Source organism: Canis lupus, chromosome 24 (genome assembly GCF_003254725.2).
Source record: "Canis lupus dingo isolate Sandy chromosome 24, ASM325472v2, whole genome shotgun sequence".
In the NCBI taxonomy this organism is placed as follows: domain Eukaryota; kingdom Metazoa; phylum Chordata; class Mammalia; order Carnivora; family Canidae; genus Canis; species Canis lupus.
Genome location: NC_064266.1, coordinates 41,490,047 through 41,509,909, shown reverse-complemented (window position 1 = coordinate 41,509,909; position 19,863 = coordinate 41,490,047). Strand labels below are relative to the sequence as shown.

The 19,863-nt window shown below is 46.2% G+C and overlaps 2 long non-coding RNA genes across 2 annotated transcripts; one reads left to right on the top strand and one right to left on the bottom strand.

The window, feature by feature from the left end:
- Window positions 1-5,648: 5,648 nt before the first annotated feature.
- Window positions 5,649-9,146, bottom strand: LOC125753533 (uncharacterized). The gene is made up of 3 exons (XR_007405599.1): window positions 9,015-9,146; window positions 7,274-7,348; window positions 5,649-6,314 (listed from the first exon to the last, which is right to left on the bottom strand). It is a non-coding gene; the product is annotated as an uncharacterized LOC125753533 (long non-coding RNA).
- Window positions 5,935-16,262, top strand: LOC125753532 (uncharacterized). Its single transcript, XR_007405598.1, has 3 exons — window positions 5,935-6,135; window positions 13,610-13,694; window positions 16,073-16,262. It is a non-coding gene; the product is annotated as an uncharacterized LOC125753532 (long non-coding RNA).
- The last annotated feature ends 3,601 nt before the right edge of the window (window positions 16,263-19,863 follow it).

Genomic DNA, 19,863 nt, shown 5'->3' with positions numbered 1-19,863 from the left:
ATGGGAGCTGGGCCAGCAAACTTTTCCTGTAGCGCGACAGAGAGTGGGAATACTTTCGTCCTTGAAGGCCAGATGGTCTGTGCCCCAAGATGCCATCCTGGAGCGAATGCAAGCATTGGTCATACGGAAGCAAGTGAGCGTAGCTGTGTTCCAATAAAACTTTATTTGCAAAACAGGCATCGGTTGGCATTTGACCTGCTTCAGAAATGGGAAAAGAAGGCTTGAGGCCTCTTTGGGGCAAGGCTTAGGTAGAGTTTCACATTTTAAAGATCACCTTCCTTGATAAATTATTGGTGAGGAAACCTCCTAGGGTTTTCAAAGCATTAAACATTTTGTCAAAAAGTTTGGCCATTCCAGCCAAACTCAAGTGGGAGCTAATGGCTTTTCTGATTTCGGGGCTGTTTCTTTATCTTTGTGTGTGTGTGTGTGTGTGTCTATGTTGGTAGATCATTCCAGTGTCTGTGTGGGGGACTTCAGTTCTAGGTCCTCAAGCTACATCCCCAGCACACCTCAGACTCTTCCCAGCCCCTTCCATCTTCCTGACCCCTCAAACCCTCTCTCCATGTATGTCACCAGGTGAAACCCACTGCCACTTTCTACGGAAAGGTGTAATCTCCCGGTAATCCCCACCCTTTGGCATTTTATCCCCTCGTTTTGTCACGAGACGGCAGGGAGGATGAGCCCTGCCAATCTTGAGATGGTTACCTTGCAGAGGAGACAGCTTCCTATAAGCTCTCCGGGGCTGGTGTGTCCAGATAATAGCTTACTCTAGTCTCTGAAATATTGTGTTGCCTTAACATTTGGGCTTCAGCCAGGTAATTTGCCTATAAGCTATGCATAGAAGAAAGAAACCATCCATCTAAAGTATTCAGATTTTGGCCTTAATTAAAATGCAGAATAAATATGTAAAGGCTAAAGAGCATGAATTATAGATACGGAGGTTTCTATATTAAAATCGGTTCTCATCTATAGAGGCGCAAGTGTGTTTATGGTAGGGAGGGCAAGTGTATACAAGTCAGCGAAGGCGATGTCATTAGGGCTGTGTGCGTTTAGCAAGGTGGGAAACGGGTCTATTGTAGGAGAATGAATCCTCGTCCTCCTTTCTCATTTCACTGCCTCTGCAGATTTTTTTTTTCCACCTCAACTCTATAAAGGGGTAATCCTGACCCTTGTTATTTAAATTGCTCCACCATGGGTAGAAAAGCCGCCCTCAGCCTCTTAAAAAGCCTCTCACCGGTTCTGAGGAGCAAAGCCCTTTCTATTCATTGCTCCTGGTGGAAGTGGCTGGCGGGTGTGAGGAGAGGGCGGGAGCGTTCAGGGCCTGAATGACAAGTCAAGACCAGGCCAGAGCTCATTCACCTTGCAAGTGGGAGGCTCTGGGCTTTACCATTTAGGGCCTCAGAGGGGGAGGAAGAAGGTGCAAAGGGATGAAATCAACCATCCAAGAATTTGGACGCCCTAATAACAGGCCGGATAGATTTGGGGAAAGAATCCGGAGGTCTGGGTTCCTGGTATGGCAATTTCATAATTGAAAGTCTTTTTTTGGGCAGCCCCGGTGGTGCAGCGGTTTAGTGCCGCCTGCAGCCCAGGGCGTGATCTGGAGACCCTGGATCGAGTCCCACGACAGGCTCTCTGCATGGAGCCTGCTTCTCCCTCTGCCTGTGTCTCTGCCTCTCTCTCTCTCTCTCTGCATCTCTATGAATAAATAAATAAAATCTTTAAAAAAAAAGAGAAAAAGAAAGTCTTTTTTTCACCTTGAAGTCTTACAAATCGGTATTAATGAAGGGTTGCACCAACACACTGTATTGAAGCATAGCCTGGGGAAGAAGAATCGTGTTGAGGATTCATTCACATTGCTCAAGAACTTTGAGAAACGAATGAATTCAATGCAAAAGTAACAGGTGTTTTGATCAATATGGGTCAAGGGAAGGTGGCTCTTTGTAACAGACCAAAAGAGCCAACCTTCCTCGAAAGATCTCCAAGGTTCTCAGGGCTTTAGCTTTTTTTTTTTTTTTTTTTTTTTTTAAGATTTTATTTATTTATTCATGGGAGACACAGACCGAGACAGAGGCAGAGACACAGGCAGAGGGAGAAGCAGACCCGATGCGGGACTCGATCCTGGGTCTCCAGGACCATGCCCTGGGCCAAAGGCAGGTGCCAAATAGCTGAGCTACCCAGGGATCCCTCAGGGCTTCAGTTTTCGAGGAGAATGATGCTTTGAAAAAAATCCCAATGCCTCAACTTGCTAAGAAAGCATTACCAGCCTGTGACATGGAGTCTGGATTCTAGTTGGGTGATTCTGCTAGAGTGATCTCTGGGCGGTGCAGAGAGGCCGCTTGGGCTCACTCTGGCCTGAGTGAGAGGCTGGGGGTGTTCCCTGGGATTGGAAAGGGATCTAGTGGATGAGAAGCAGCTGTGACACCTGCCAAAGCTGCAACAGGGCAAGTCTGCACGTAAAGTACCTGCAAGTACCTGTTGTAGGTTTGCATGAGGAAAATGGAATCACAAGGTAAAAATAGTAAGTGATATTATCATTTTTATTCCCTGACTGTTTGAAGCAAAATTTCATAATTGCCACGTGGAGAGACTTCCCCCAAACCTCGGATAGCCGTTAGCATCTCCAAAAAGCTATGAAGGTAGATGGAGCCAGCCTAACTACTAGATCAGGGATCAGCAAACGATGACCCACAGGCCAAGCCTGGCCTGCGACCTGTTTTGTAAGACGAAGCCTTCTTGGAACCCAGCCGCCTCGTCCCCTTACAGTGTGCTGTGGCTGCTCCGGCTGCTCTGAAGCTACAGCCCCGGAGCTGAGTAGCATAATAGAGATTGCATGGTTTGCAAAGTCTAAAATATTTACCACCTGGCCCTTTGCAGAAAACGTTTGGTGGCCCCTGCACTAGACTGGGGAAAAAAATCCATCTTATTTTTGAAAAAATATTCTGGAAAATGAAAAAATTCTGGAAATTTCATCTTCTGTAATAGATATAGGGGGTCCCTCCTCTTCCCACCAAGCCCTCTAGTCAACTGTTACTTCTGGTGCTGGGTCGGGGTCCAGTCTGTTGGATCTCATAATATAGGTTGACTTGGGGGTATTTCAGCGGGGAAATGGACAAACGTGGTTTTACTTTCTTTTCCCTCCACCCCCCGCCCCTCCTGCTTTTTGAAGCCATCTAACAGAAATCATGGTGTGACAGGCAAATTCTTGCTCATTATGAAATCATAAAGGTCAAACTGCTCACATCTTCTTTGCAGGTAAAATACTTGGTTAACTGAAATATATCAGAAACCTCACCAAGTTATCAGGCTGGCAAATAATTTGACAGATCTCACAAATGGAACTGTTTTGATTTACCTGTTCTGCTTCACATGTAACACCTTCTCGGCCTGCCTCTCTGGCTCTGGCTGCTCCGCTGCTCCTGCCTTAAACAATTGCAGCCAAGAGGATTGAGACACTTGAAAGGCTGTCATCAACTGTCCCCATCATCGCTCCCCTTTCTTCCCTGGGAAAGCAAGGAATGTCAGGATTGTTGCAGGGTAATTACCATATCTACAACTGTACAAGATGCTAGCCCATATGGGACACCCCGTAATTTTGCAGCAACAGAAACAAACAACCACTTCTTGATTATGCCTCATATGAACTGTGCTTACCGCATCTTAAACTTCAAAGCATTGAAAATTGCAGCATCTCATAAACAAACCTATTTGGCAATTTTTTTTTCACCTGTCCATAAACAAACCTGCTCCTTCTTTCATTACAAGCCTTTGTGATGACAGAGCTTTGGGTTTTTTGTTTGCGATTTAGAATTATGTGGTCTTCTAAAACCCTTCCCCTTGGTCGAAGTTTTTTTTTTTTTTTAAATCTGTAAAATGAAATCCCTGTAAAATAATAACCAGTAGAAGTATGTGCAAAATATATTGCATCTTTAGCATCCAGAAGAACCTACAGGTTTGATAACTTTAATTGGGTCCCTGAAGCAAAATTATTCTTGGAATAACCAAGGTATATATTTTTAAAACATAGCAGAATTTGGCCTTAGGAAATTTCTTTTAATTCTAATATATCAAAATTACTGGCTGTTTACAGAAGAACTGTTCTACAGAGGATTATCTACTTAAGATGTAATTGTGCACTAAGAATGAATTGCAAATATAGAGCAGACTTAAATTCAAGCATAACACGCCAGGGTCATTCGGGTTCTTTAGAGACTTATTCCTTTACTTATTTGTGTATTCCTATTCGCTTTCCCCCCCTTCCTTCTTTTCTCAGCGTTTGGATGATCATAAAGCCATTTATTTTGGCAGCACTAGGTTTGAAAGTTTTGAAGGGCTTCCAAGAGAGGAGGCTTGTCGTTAGCAACTTTAGCTGTGTCCAGGTGGGCGAGGAGGATTCTGAGCACAGGGTGGCAGAGACAGATTCGCTGCCACGAAGTCACACAATCCCGAACCCGTGACGGTCATGCGGTACCCATTTCGTGTGACCAGAGTGGGGGGTCAGGGGGAGCAAATCTCCTCTCTTGCTTGTTAAAGAACTAACCTCTGGTCTCATCCCGCCCGCATTAAAAGGATTTCCACATCCTGTCGGGTACTCCAGAGAAGTCCAGATTGGGGAATTCAGTCTGGAAGATTCCTCACGGAACCAACCATTTCTCTTTGCCTTGGATTTAGAGAGTTGTAGTTGCTGAGTAGTTGATGGGGCAGGCAGGTGGGGAGGGAATGACTGCATGTAGGAGGCTCCACGAAAGTCACCGTTCCCCACCCTGTTATTCTGCTGGTTGTTTATAGTGAGTGGCCCAGAGAGAGCCCTTGCTTCTTGAAGCTTGGGGTGACGCAACTAGTCACTTGTAGAATTTTAGCTTTCAATGACTTGGTACCAAATAGTCTTTGATTTCCTTGTGGGGTAAGTATTGTGTTGGGTATTGAGGATAATTTTAGGCACCTGCCTTTTGCTATGGAGGTTGAGGGCCCAGGCCCTCCTACCCCTTCACCCCAAGACAGCCAGGGTATCTCTGAAGTCGGGCTAACTCAATGGTCCTTAACCGGGGGCACTTCTGTCCTGGGAAACGTTTGACAATGTCTGGAGACATTTTTGGTTGTCTCATGAGTGGTGGGAGGTGCTACTGGCATCTAGCGGGTAGAGGCCAGGGATGCTGCTCAACATCGCACAGTGCACAGGACGGCCTCCACAACAGTTATCCAGCCCCAAATGTCAACCGTGTCGCCCTTGAGAAGTCCTGGGTTCACTGGACGTGCTTTTCTGGGACTTAGAATTTCAGGTCAATCAAAGAAGGAGAGGGCCCCACGGAAGCCGGTCCTTCCAACAGCAGTGCCTATAGGTTAGGGTCCGAGCTGTCGGGCTGCAGTATGGTTGCTTTCCTTCCTGCTGCCTGCCTGTGCATTCCTGCCTGCTCTCAAGTCTGTGCTCCCACAGATCCTGTGAGTGCCCCCGCTCCCCTTGGGCCGTCATACTTACTGTAAGCTCAGTCGGAGTGGGTTTCCTTTGCTTGACACCAAAACCATAACGGCTACATCGTTGTTTTATATTTTATTTTATTACTTTATTTTTTCATTGTTGCTTTTTAAAACTTAGACATCTTTTTCCTTAAAAGTGATAGAATTAGTCCACCTCCAATGGCATCTTACACAGAACCTCATTAAATAATGCAGGGGAAATTGGAGCTGGTCTGGTGAGTTATCTGGTCTTCCCTCCGCCTCATTACGTATAACCCATTTCCCACACCAGCGCCTGAGAGGAGCGTAAGGCCTCAGGAAGCCCATTTATAACCACTAGCTTCAAGTACTGTAGGCACCTGTTAAATTGTAACCTGAAGGTAGACTGTGTGAAACCATCATCAGGCATTCATACCTTATTTGGAAGGGATTTATATGATTTCCTGCCCAGTGAGCAATCAGATATCCAAAGGTGAGGATATATCTTGGAAGCAGAAGCAAGTTAGGAAAAGGTTCAGGGCATTGGACCCAGCCTTTGGGGGCAGTCTTTGTTTGTGATGGTTTTGAGAATGACCTTTCCCCATCTTCCAGAAGCAAGCAGCATAAGGCTTGGCAGGAAGGTACGAGTCCTGGGAAGGATATACCTACACCTGGGGTCACGACTTCAAATGCCTGCAATGCCAGGTGGGTACACAGAGAGTCAGTCGGATAGTGGGTGTGCATATTAAAGATGTAAGAATATTCTTTGTTTCCACATCAAAAGCATATGTCTCTTTTTTTGGTCTTGAAATGTGTGTTCCATCTTAGTCTATGTGTGCTCTTTCTTCTTATGACGGACCTTAGTTATAGGACGTAGCTTTCCACTGCAAGGAAAGAAAGAGTGTAAGCATAACGATAAATGACATCCTGCCCTCCCTCAGTGTTGAGTAATCGGGAGTGGTGGGGACTGTGGCCAACTGGAGGGTGAATGGCCAGCTGCTGACAGATCAGCTCTGACATAGGAGGCCCTGGGAGAATGGGAGTCGAAGACGCCTAAACCTTCTCATGTTTAAAGAGAAGCTAGAAATCTGAATTTTCAGGTGAATCCTCTGTTTTTAAAAAAATTATGAAGGCAAGAAAGACACATCTGTGGGTTGCATTTGATTCGTTTGACATCAGCTTGAGACTGCTGTGTTGTTATTTTTAATCAAAGAAGGAGATACTGTTAAATAAGCTTCCTTGCTTCTCTCTCTCTCTGTCTATTCAGAATTCTTCCAGATTTATCCTTCTGATACCTCTCCTATCACCTTCTTTGTTATAGTTCACACCGTCTGTGGCCTCCTGAGACTCACACTCAGGTTCGAGCTGTGGACAGTAGAGGATGGCTAAAAGATGTGCAGAGTCCTGAAAGGCACAGTGGAGGCATTTCTGTGAAAGTGCCAGTGTGAGCAGAGGGGAGGCAGGAAGAGTCGGAGAGGCCTGTATGGCCCCGGGGTGGACGGACCAGGTGACCAGAGGCGAGGGTTCGTGCACTGGGTGGCACGAGACAGGTGGGATTGGTCCAGCTGAGGAAGGACCCAGGGGAGCATGGGCTGCGTTCTGCAAGAGGGGAGGCAGAAAGGAACATTTTAGGAGAGTTGATTTTGTAGCGATGTGCAGGGTGGATTGGAGCAGAAGGACCCAGAATTTTCTAGGGTGGTGACACTGGACGGGAAAAGTAGAGCTGAGTGAAATGTGTAAAAGGAAGGAAAATCAGCTGGATTTGAAGATGCTTAGAATGAGGGATTAGAATAACGAGAATAATGAACATTTCTTGATTGCTAAGTGCGGCGGTGAAGCTCACAGGTTCCAGAGCCAGGCGTGGGTTTGAGCGATGGGCCACCGTTGACGACCGGCATCGTCTCGACGCCTCTGTTTCCTAATCCACAAAACAGAGAAAATAAGTGTCAGCCTCACAGAGTTGTTTTGAAGATGGAATCAGTTAATATTTGTCAAGAGTTTAGGAGACTGACATTAAGCTGTACTAAATGGGTGGTAGATTAACAACGTCTGAGCTGCTTACTCTGCTAACCACTTCCCATGCATTATTGCATTTAACCTGTGCAGACAATTCTGGAATCGGGGTGTGTGTGTGTGTGTTGGGTGGGTGGGTGGGGGGTAATGAGCTCTTAGTCCTGTTTTGCAGACGAAAACACCGAGGCTCAGAGAGGTTAGGTGACTTTCCTGACATCACACAGTAATCAGCAGAGCCAGAAACGGAACCCAACCGGGAAGCAGAGATGAGGCAATATTATCTAACCAGCGGATGCTCAGGGGCTAACAGTTTTCCACGGGCCTGTCGTAGGGTCGGGAAGTGGCTCACGGCCTGTAGTTGTTGGGATGAAGCTACCTGTGTGCAGAGCAGGGCTGGATGCATGCTTTAGATTGGTGGCCAGACCCGGGAGACTGGAATTCCTCCTCGGCCCTTGACCCCAGCACCTGCCTTCAGGGAGCAGCACAAAGGGAGCTGCTCTGGACATGCCATGCGGCAGCGACCGTGTTACCCCGCGCCGATTTCCTATCAGTGGCTCCTGTGACTCCTGGCCTTGGTCTGGAATCAACGACTTGCCACCGCTGTTGTGTCCCCGACATCGGAGAGGTTCTGGGTTTTGTTCTGAGCAATCCATAGTGTCCTTTCAAACCTATTAGCAGCTCTGGGCTTTGTTTATGTGCGTCGGAGCGAAGTGGCGTGCTCCGTCATTAACACAACGTTGACAGGTGACCATGGGAAGCCACCGAAGGCTCGAGCTGCCTCCGTGGTAGATTCAAGAGTGCATACGTGTGTGTGTGTGTGTGTGTGTCTGCGAGCAGGTGCCTTCCCCACTTCATTGGTATTTTCTCTCTCCTCCCATCGAGCCACACGTGTGTGCCTGTGTGTGTGTGCATACCCGCACGCCCCCCCCCCCCCCCCACACACACACTCATGCACCAGTGCGTTTGCTGCTGGTTGATACTCTCCCCTCATGCTAAGTTTGATAACAAAGATTTTCTCCTAGCAATTTCACTACTGACCAGAGGCACCCTGTATTTTGAAAATGTACGGAAGCCGTGTATATTCGATACCACGCGGGCTCTCTGTGGGTTTCAAAGGTGGATTAAAGTAGCCGGCTAGGGGGTCGATAGGACATAAAATATGAATGAGATCGTAATTTTATGATGGGTCCTGGAGATGTAACTGTGTTGTAGGCGACCTTGCCCTCCCCTGGTGGGTTGAGGAGCGGCCCCTCCCTGGTGTTTTACTGTCTGGTTTAGGTCAGCGACGGGGAAAAGCAAGAGAATTATGAGTCCGGTGAAGAAGATGCTAAGAATCCTCAGCCTTACGTTTGGTGGGACAAGAACACCGCGCTCAGGTGGATAGGGTGGCTGTAGCACCTCTCCGTAAGGTGGTGGGTTTGGGGGTCAGGGTACAAAAATGTAAGCCAGGGTCTCCAAGAAGCCCTGCTTGTCCTTGGCCGTCGGGAGGTGAGGGCCTCGCTGCTGGGTTGGGGCTTGTGCTCCATGCATGAAACCCAGGGAAGGTTCCCTGCCGTCCCTTCCCGACTCACTTTTCGTAAGCAGCCCTTTATCGTGTCCTGTGGATCTGATGGCCAGACATATGTGGCCCCCTGACTTCTGTCCACCACCGCTCCTGCACACCCAGCTGCTCCCCTCCCGTCCGCTGTGCCCTGGCCTCCTGGCCGGACTCTAATCCGCAGCCAGGGTGCCCTTTTCTCGGGGCAAATCTGGTCATATTTTAACCACCCTTCCAACGTCCCTCCCAGCAGGAACATTTCATGAGCTCTCTTTCCCCTTTAGCGGAATGATGAAAACTCTGGCAGATTACAGCTTTGAGCAGTGCCAGACCACGTCACCCTTGCCTCGGCAGCCTGGCCTCCTGGCTCCTCACCCTCAGTGGTCCAGGCTCGGCCCTCGCTTGGGTGCTGGTCCCTTGAGCAGTAGTGACGCTGGTTGCACTGCCTGGGTCTCGTTCCCCTGTCCCTTCCTGCTGTGGCCACCGGTTGGTCCTTCAGAAATCAGCCCAACTGAATTCATTCATTAGGCAAATATCTGTTGAGTACCTACTACGTGCCGGGCACGGTTCTAGGTGCTGCTGGTAGAACAAAGAGAAGGCAATGCGGGGCACCTAGGTGGCTCAGCAGTTGAGCATCTGCCTTCGGCCCAGGGCATGATCCTAGAGACCCGGGATCGAGTCCCACATCGGGCTTCCTGCATGGAGCCTGCTTCTCCCTCTGCCTGTGTCTCTCATGAATAAATAAATAAAATCTTAAAAAAAAAAAGGAAAGAGAAGACAATGGGGCTTATATTCTCTTAGCAAAGAGAGGCCGGTGGGTGTGCAGTGTAATTTTGAGGGGTCATCACTGAAGTGGGGAAGCCAAGTGAAGACAGTAAGAAGAGGTGGATCTTCAAGGGGTCCAGCGCATCTTTTCTGAGGACACAACTTTCTTTTTCTTTAAATTTTAAAAATGTTTAAATAATTCTTTAAAAAGATTTTATTTATTTATTTGAGAGAGAGAGTGAGAACATGAGCCACGGAGAAGGGCAGAGGGACAAGCAGACTCCCGATGAGCAGGGGGCCCAACATGAGACTTGATCCCAGGACCCCGGGATCATGACCAGAGCCAAAGGCAGATGCTTCACCCACTGAGCCACCGAGGCATCCCCACAACTTTTGAGCAAGACCTGAGTGCATTGAGGAAGTGACTCCTGGAGACCTGTGATTCCCCAGGGAAGCCTTCCCTGACTGGACCCATCCCTGCTGTCATCCACACTCAGGACCACATACTTCTTTGTATTATGGGTCATAATTGGACATTCTACAACATTGTTGTACATTTTGTATGATCACCATTTGTCTCTTGACTCAATTTTTAGCATCATGAGGACATGGACTGCCATCTTTTCCTCTTCCCTCACACCCCCTTGTCCCCAGCATCCATCCAGTAGAGCATGCCTGATAGGCATGTGTTTAGTGAATGCTACTTTCTATATGGGGAGCCCCAAGCCCTGGCACTTCCCTCTCTCACTGGATCCTTGGGAAGGCCTTTTGTGTCAGGTCGCAGAGCTTGAGGTACCAGCCCCCCTCTGAGCATCCAGTCCTTCTAGGTTTTGGGTCATGAGATGGGAAGGGGCATGGCTTGAGGCAGGAGACCTGATGAGGACTGGGCATGAGGGAAAGGCCAAGTAGAGCCATGGATGGGGCTTTATGACTTTTCCAGGAAGTGGATGTTGGAGAATCAGCACCACTGCTCCTTATTCCCAAATCAGTTGCTATCGAAGCAAACTCATCATCACCTTTGGCAGTGTACTACCACCCACCTCCAATCTGTCTTTGTCAGGAAACCTAGCAGGCAGGTGAGAATATGGAAGAGTGAGTGTTTTTCAGAGGCTCCGGGGGCAGGCTGTATTCTTTTCTTGAACATTGGCAATGATAAATACTACAGATGTTGCGTTAGAGAGATCCGATGTGGAGACCTGAACCTTGAGGCTTGCGGTACCTTCCACTTGAAATAAACCAAGAAAACAGAGAATCGTTAATTGTTGGGAGCCTTTTGTTCTGGGAGGGGGTCCAAGATGAAGAAGGGAAAAGAAGCCTACGTCAACCCTCTCGTCACATGCTCAAGACAACACCTATATTTTGAGACGCGTTGGTAACATTTCAGACCAATTACCATAAATAGAACATCTACTGGGTTTTGATACATTTACCTGTGACATTACACTAAGTGAATCTGTTGGAAGTGGGAGGATCATGCCTCATTCCAGATGCATTTTGGCACTCAGGACAAGACGCAGCTAGTTTAAAAGTGGAACGGAGGCTGCAGAGGGCAGAAGCCTGGAAGCTTCGAGGCCATCTCCCCCAGCTGCTGTCGAGTGTCCTGCGCTCCTGCCCACTCACCTGAGAGCCAGTCCTGTTCTAGGCACGGACTGATAACCCGGGAGGAACCACCCTGGAGGCTGAAAGAAAGGGTCAGGACAGAAACCAGAAACTCAGATGAGCAGGGGCATGAAAAAAAATTAGTTTTCTTATTTAAGAAAATAGATTTTACCAGGGCTTGGGGAGAGGGAGAAAAATGAATAGGTGGAGCTCAGAGGATGGTCAAGGCAGTAGAACTAGTCTGTGTGACACTCACATTGGACACACATCATTGGACAGTTGTCACAACCCACAGAATCCACACCACCAGGAGTGCACCTCAATGTAACTTGGGGACTTTCGGTAATGCCGATATAACCGTGTAGGTTCATTGATCATAACGAACGGACCACTCTGGTGTGGGATGTTGACAGCTGGGATGCTGTGTGTGTGTGTGGGGGGGTGTTGGGGGTAGGTGAGAACTCTCTGTACTTTCTGCTTAATTCTGCTGTGAGCCTAAAACTGCTTTGAAAAGAGTATTAAAAAAAGTAACTTGCTGGAGCACCCACTATGTGCCAACAAAGAGCTCCCAGGGGAGGCAGTTGTTAAGGAAATCAGTGACATGATCTACTTGCAGGTGTGATAAGTGCTACGAAGGTAGAGCACTGGGGCTTATAGGTGGGTATAAAGAAGATCGAGTCTTGTGGATGGTCAGCATCGCTTTCTCTGAAGAAGGGATATTTGAGTTGAAATAGTCTGAGTACACCAGCAATGCAGCAAAGAAGATCAATGGAAATTATTGGCTCGTGGAATTGAAAAATTTAGGAGTATGGTAGCGTCAGGTATGGCTTGATGCAGGTACTTCATCAGTGCCATTCGAGCTCCCCTGTTCTCCTTTTCTCAGCACTGTTTTCTTCTGTGTGGGTTTTATCCTCACTCACAGGACAGCCTGTGGTGGTACCTATGGGCCTGGGCTTGCTTGCTTGCTTTATTTATTTATTTATTTATTTATTTATTTATTTATTATTATTATTTATGAGAATGAGCAGGGTGAGGGGCAGAGGGAGAAGCAGACTCTCCATTGAGCAGGGAGCTTGATGCAGGCCTCCATCCCAGGACCCTGGGGATCATGACCTAAACCAAAGGCAGATTCTTTTTTTTTTATTATTATTTTATTTATTTTATTTTTATTTTTTTTTTCTGAAGGCAGATTCTTAACTGACTGAGCCATACAGGTGTTCCTGGACTGGGCCTTAAGGGCCTTATTCATTGGGGGAATGCTTAGTGTAAAGAGGGCTGGTGGGAAAAGGAAATTTAATACATGTTTGTTGAATAAATAAAAGCATGTTTCCACTTATATGATCTTCTGTGGGTGACATTGATTAAGCACCTACATCAAGCCATACCTGAAGCTAGACCTAGGCCTGGACTTCTCAATTCTGTGAGCCAATAAATACTCTTTGTTTTATTGGTTTGATTGCTTTATGGTATTCTTAAGCAGCTTCAACTGAAATATATCACTTCTTCAGAGAAAGATCCCTGCCCACCCAATAAAATTTTGGCCAACTTACACAGACACAAGCCCGCATGCTTTTCTTTCCTTTTCTTTCCTTCCACTCTTTGCCTGTTGAAATCTGTTCCATTTGTGAGGGGCTGAATTGTGTCCCCCCAATCCATATATTGAAGTCCTAACCCCCACAGCATCTCAGAATGTGACTATATTTGAGACAGGCTCTTGAACAAGGTAATTAAGATAAAAAGAGGTTGTTAAATGACTCCTGTGACTGGTGTCCCTATAAGACGAGGTGGTGGTTAAAGACACAGACACAGTGAGCGGGCCGTGGGAAGACACAAGGAAAAGATGGCCATCCATGAGCCAAGGAGAGAGCCGTCCGACCCTCTCAGCCCATCTCAATCCTGCCCACACCTCCATATCGGATTATGAGCCCCCTAAACTGTGAGGAAATAAATCTCTGTGATCTAAACCCCCTCAGTCTATGGTACTTTGTCATCCAGCCTCAGCAGATGCATGAGCCTTATCAGACTCAGCTCAAATCTTTTCTTCTCCATGAAAGAACAGAACAAGGATTGGCAGACTTGGCCCTTGGGCCAAATCTGGCTGGTAACCTGTTTTTTTGTGATAAAGTTTTATTGGCACCCAACCACACCCATTTGTTCACTTACTGTCTGTGGCTGGTTTTGTGCTGCAAAAGCAGAGCTGAGAAGTTGCAGCCGAGCCGTCATGGCTCACAAAGCTGAGAATATTATCTATATGGCATTTTACAGAAAATGCATGCTGATCCTTGGTGCAGAAGAGTGGTTGGCAGCCTGGGCTGTGCTTTCAGACAGACTTGGGTTCAAATCCCCACAGGTACAGATAAATTACTTAATCCCTCTGAACAACAACAAAAATTTCTGGTGTTATAATAATTAATACGAACACCACTTTGCTGGTGGGGGTTGTAATGCTGACCTGCTAGATGCTGGAAGTGTTGTTGAATTGGTTTCTTGTCTAACTGGAAAGTTTTTCTTGAGCCAAAAGTAATTTCTTGATGATTTATGCCATGTGTGACTCTGAATTGATGGAATGTGTCCCATAAAGATGACCAGCCTTCTCCCTAGTTTTTTTTTTTTTTTTTCTTTTTTCTTGAAGCACAAAAGTCTCATCTCTGCTGGCAGGTGGGCCATGTCAAACTCCCACAGTGAGCTAGCAGAGAAATCTGAAAACCTTCCACTGGGAAGGCCATGGTGGTGGCTGGAGGCAGGCTGCAGGGGGCACGCCCTGCTTCGAAGCTGCACGATGCTTTGTCTAGATGGCTTCCCTGCTCCTTTATCCTGATCAAACATGGCTTTATGAAGAGCTCTGTTTAGGTTAACCAAATGTAGAAGCAAAAAGAGGACATCAAACCTCAGAAAGCATGTTGCGATGAGGTCACTGACTGCTATTGGGGTTCAGTCTGCTTCTCTCGGGTATAGAGCATGCAAGACAGCTGGTGACTAACAGCCCAGGTTAGGGGCAGGGTGAAGAGAGTCCAAACCCTGACTGTACTGCTGTGCTACCCTGAACTGCTGGCTTAACCTCTCCGAGCTCCAGTTCCCTGACCATAAAAGAAAAGATACTAGTAACCTACTTCGTAGGTTGGAGTGAGGATAAAATGAGGTGATATATATAGAAGCACCTGGTTTTCTCTCACTCCACAGGGAATGTTGTGTAATTATTAGCTGTTATGATGATGATGGGCTAACATTACCTCCATTTCCTCCTGGCTTACCAGCTCATGAAAATTATGTAGGAAAACTTGCTTCAGGGGTTAAGGTAAGTTGAGTAGTGCAGTTTAATGGCTCACTCAGTTTTTATTCCGTGACAATCTTTGAAGGTAGACATTTGTGACCCAAAAGAAGTCTTCACCTAAGAAACCTTGAAACAGCCAGTATCTGAGTGGGAGAAAAGGGGGTTTTCCTTTTGAGAACCTGGACTTGGTGTGAAGTTACTTTCCTTTTTTTCTTTTTCTTTTCTTTCCTCTTTTTTTTTTTTTTTAAGGAGAGAGAGAGCGAGAGAGAGAACAAAGTGGATGTCTGAGCAGTGGGGACAGGCAGAGGGAGAGAGAGAATATTAAGCAGGCTCCAGGGGAAGTGTGGAGCCTGACCTGGGGCTCAATCTCAGAATCCTGAGATCATGACCTGAACCAAAATCGGGAGTCAGAGGCCTAACAACTGAGCCACCCAGGTACCCTTGAAATAACTTTCTTTTTTTTAAAAAAATATTTTATTTATTTGAGAGAGAGAGAGAGAGAGCGAGCGCAAGCACATGAGTTGTGGGGAGGAGCAGAGCCAGAGGGAGAAGCAGACTCCCCACCGAGCAGGGAGCCCCACGCGGGGCTGGATCCCAGGACCCTACAATCATGACCTGAGCCAAAGGCAGACGCCTAGCCAACAGAGCCACCCATGCACCCCTGAAATTACTTTCTTAAGTCAAACTTGCATACGGTTTTCAGAAATTGTTACCCCCACAAAGCCAAACCTGCAGAACTTGGTCCATCCCACTCCTCTCTCCCCGCAACCCTGTCTCCTTCCTCCTCTTTCTGTTGCTCTCTGTGCTCAGTCAGCAACATGAGCACCTGTAGGAAAGGGTGATGATGCAGAGGATGTGGGGAGGTTTCTATGACTGCCAGCGCTGTGAAGGCCGGGAGGGCTATTTCTCACGCTGAAGGAAACCTAAAGGGAGTATCACACTTGCTATGGACATTGCCCATTCGGATGTATTTCCTTCCTGCAGCACGTTATAGAATAGAAGACATTGAAGGAAAATGGGCAGTGGCCAGGTGATATTGGATTTTCCAGGAAGTGTTAATTGGAATCAGTGATGATTTTGATCTTTGATACTTGGTTAAGATTTTGGAGCCTGATTGTTGAAGTCCGGTTCTTTTTTCAATAATCCAGGGAATTGACCCCACAGATCCCCCTTAGAATCTGAGACCCGATTGGTCATCTTTAAAGAACCGCGGACGTGGCCTGAGCCCCACAGTGTTTGGTGAATGGATGTAATCATGTCCTTAAGAAAGCATATCCTGTGGCCAAAGTGAAATCTTTCTAATTTTAACTTAAGTTTATTTATTCCTTTTTGTTGCCTGGCCGGTTAATAACTTCACTATCAAAAATCTGCAGGCAGTAATTTAGAAATCTCCTAGGCATCTCGTTTCTATGTTAATCCATCCCCGATTCCTTTAACTTGTTCTTTTTTTGAATCAGTTTTAAACTCTTCTGGATGGATGCTGGGCTACGTGATCCCACTCAGCTGGAGAGCCTCTGGGATGAATGGGCCAATTCCAGAGCCACTGCCGATAATCTGCAAGGCAGAAAATCCAATTATGGGTAATTAGGAGTCACTCCAAGATTCTGTAGACAGTAGCTTGATGCTGCCTTATGGCTATAAACAACCGTCTCTGAATAAAAACTAATTTGAAATAGCTTGACTACTAATTTCTACCATTATTTGTATGTTTCTCAGCAGTTTTCATCGCCATGTGTTCGACTTTAGTGTCCTCGGATCTAAGAATTATACACGTCAGCATGTATTTTTGCAGATAATGGGTGCATTGTCTGGAGCTATAGTGAAGTTCTCTCCGTGCTATTCACATGATGGTGAGACCCAGTAAGATTTTCTAGTAATAAACGGGATGACTTAGTCCCTCAGATCTGGAGCAGCAACTTATTGCTCACCCTCATTTCTGTCTTTTTCCACCCATGACACTCTTTCAAAATAGAAAAGGCTTTTTATTATGAAAATATCCCTTACACGCATTGAAAAACTTCAGAAAATTGCAAAAAATATTAATCATATTTAATTCACCACCCAGAGATGACCATGATGAACTTTTGGAATAGATCTTTTATTGGTCTGTCTTTGTGTTTCTGTTTCTCTCTTCTTTTTTTAAACTTAAGTAATTTCTATACCCAACATGGGACTTGCACTCACGACCCTGAGATCAAGAGTCACGTACTCCTCCGACTGCCCTGTCTTTGTGTTTCGTATTGTCTCCTACTCTATTTAGAAACGTGAGATCTTCCTATCTATTCTGTTTTGTAATACGGTTTTTCATCACTTTATTACGTGATAAATTTTTCATCACTTTATTAAGTGATACATTTTTCATTGGTTTATTAATTATCTTTTTATCATCAATAAACATAGATCTTTATCACCACCTTAAACGACTGTGGAGTAGGGTTCTAAAACATGTATATTAAACACTTCTGTCATTATTTTAGGATCATCTCATCACTGTCTCCTACTTCTAGCTACTGCTGGTGAGCCCATCTACCTGGAGGCTTTCACTAGCTTTTGTGCAGAGGCAGTTCAATGGAAAGTGAATCACCTTCCAACATATAGTGCTGGGACAACTGGATATTTATGTGCAAAACTGAACTTCAATCCTTGCCCCATTGCATACACAAAAATTAAAGTGAAATAGATCATACACCTAAATGTCAGATCTGTCAATATAAAATTTATAGAAAAAAAATAAGAGAAAATATTTTTTTTTAGCCTTGGGCTAGGCGAAGATTTGTTGGATAGGACGTAAAACAATGAACCATGAAAAAGAAATGATTGGTAAGTTGGATGAAAAAGACACTCCACTAAAATATTGGCAAAAGATTTAAATAGGCATTTCACCAAAGAATATGTATGAATGGCAAACAAGCACATGAAAAATTGCTTAACATCATTGGTCAATAGGGAAATGCAAATTGAGGTCACGACGGATACCATTTCACATCCACTAGAATGGGTAAAATTAAAGACTGACAGTAGCAAGTGTTGGCAAAGATGTGAAAGCAAAACGATAGAAGGGCTTTAGAAAACCTGGAGGCAGTTCTTAGGAGTGTCAGCAACACTCACCACGGGGCGAAGCAATTTCATTCCCAGCTGTTTTCCCCCCAGAGGTAAAACACATTCACACAGAGCCTTGTGCGTGAACGTTTGTAGCAGCTTTATTCATAGTAGCAGCAAGCTGGAAACTACCCAAAAGTCCGTGAATAAAGGAATTGTGGTGGAGTCACGCAGTGGAGTCCTATACAGCAGTCAAAAGGCTGAACAACAAATACACGCTACCAACATGAATGGACCTCAGAGGCAATATTGAAGTCAGCCAGGGACAAAAGCCCTCATAGGAAATTCTCAATAAAGCTAGAATTCTGTGGGCCACAAGCAGATGAGTGTGGCTGCAAAGGGCCTGGGGTTGGGGTTGGGGATTGACTGCAGAGGGGCATGGGGGACCCTTCTGGGGTTATGAACATTTTCTCTGTCATGATTCTGCTGGTGGTTATATATGACTGTGTGTGTTTGTTGAGAATCGTCAGGTCGTGCCTTAAAATGAGTAAAGTGTATCATACGTAAATTATACCCCCATAAAGGAGATTAAAAAAAGAAAAAAGATGTTTTTTTTGGGAAATCAAATGGAGGAATGTGCCATGATTCCTGCACTTGTACAGTGGTTCACACCAGCCGGGAGGTTCAGGATTCTAGAATCTTCCGGCAGGCATTTGTCAAGCAGCAACACCTGAAAATCCGCATTCATAAAGACTTCTATTGCTGTCAGGACTGGCGCTTCTCTTCATGTGAACGCACCACGAGGGGAACATCTTGCTAGCAGCATCCAGAGCCTTCTCTCTGCAGTCTGAACGACTGCTGTGGATTGGGGATCTTGTCTCTCCCCGTTCGTGGAGGATTCTGAGGAGCTGGGAGCTGGCAGCCCAAATTCTCCCTTGATGTCTCCCCGCGTAGCTGAGATCTTAAACAGAGTTGGAACTGTTTCTTTTTGCAATCTCTCTGTACCCTCCTGCCCTGTTCCCCTGGCCCCGGACCGTGGGTTTCACTCCCATTTTTCCTATCCTCACCCGCCGCTGAGCCGTAAGTAAAATATTCAGAGGTGGAGGTATTCTGGGGTGGTGTGCTCTCTTCAACTGGGACCCTAATTTCCCCCTTCAATTTACTTTTTGCACAGCTTGATACGCATCAGTGGCACTAAATAAATAAGCCATAATTAATACATATTTGGCTCTTGTACTGTTTATTTTCCTCTTCTGAAACTCAGATTAGAATATGCATCCCACAGCTCGAATGTTTAAATACTAAACCAAAGGGACTCTTCTACGCCCTTCTTTCTCTTGTCTTACGGTAAACTAATTATTTTAATGAGGGGGATGGCACTGGCCCAGAGTCCTTCCATTTTCACTCCTAATAACTAGATGATTAAGAAGCATATGTTCGTAGAAGAGAGTGGCCAGTGAGCAAACTGCAAGTGTGAGTGTGTAAGGGAGAAGAGGAAGTACCAAGGAGGAATGTTCCTTTGCCTTCGGAAAAGCCTCCCCAGCAAGCAGTGGTGTGCTGTGGCTCCATCTCCAGAAAATGCATTTGGCAGCATCCTTCCTGCAGTCCTCAGGATGCACCACTGAGCATTTGCAGAGTGAGAGGAGAGGTCCAGAGTGGAGGCATTTCTGCAGTCATGCCTAGGGCAGCCTCGTGAAATACCCTACTGCCGTCTCTTAGGGTGAGTGGAGGGGACTGTTGGGTTGTTACGGCTTATGGGAACCCAAGTATTTGCTCAGTGCTCACTATGAGCCAACAGCTAAGTACGCAGGGTGCTATCTCACGCTGCTAGTAATCATTATGACATAGGAACTATTGCCATTTTGCAGGTGGGGAAAACTGAGGCTCTCATAGAGGTGGAGTAACTTGCCCAAAGTAAGTGGAGCATTTGAGCCTAGGTCTCCCTGATTCAGGTCTGGGTTCCTGGCCGTCGCGCCCCTACTTGTCAGGACCTGGTCCTATGGGAATTTGAGACCCCTGTCAAATGGCGTTGTTGGTGTCTCACCATTGAGGGCTGGTGAAGAATTTTATTTCCAGCAGCCAACAATCGGAGTGGCAGTCAGATAATTAACTTGTCTTCCCCGAAGGAGGTTTGTTCACGGGACAGTCTTCAAACGGGGCATGAAAAGGCGCTTGGCAAATTGCAAAAGGAAATAACGCTTCAAAATGA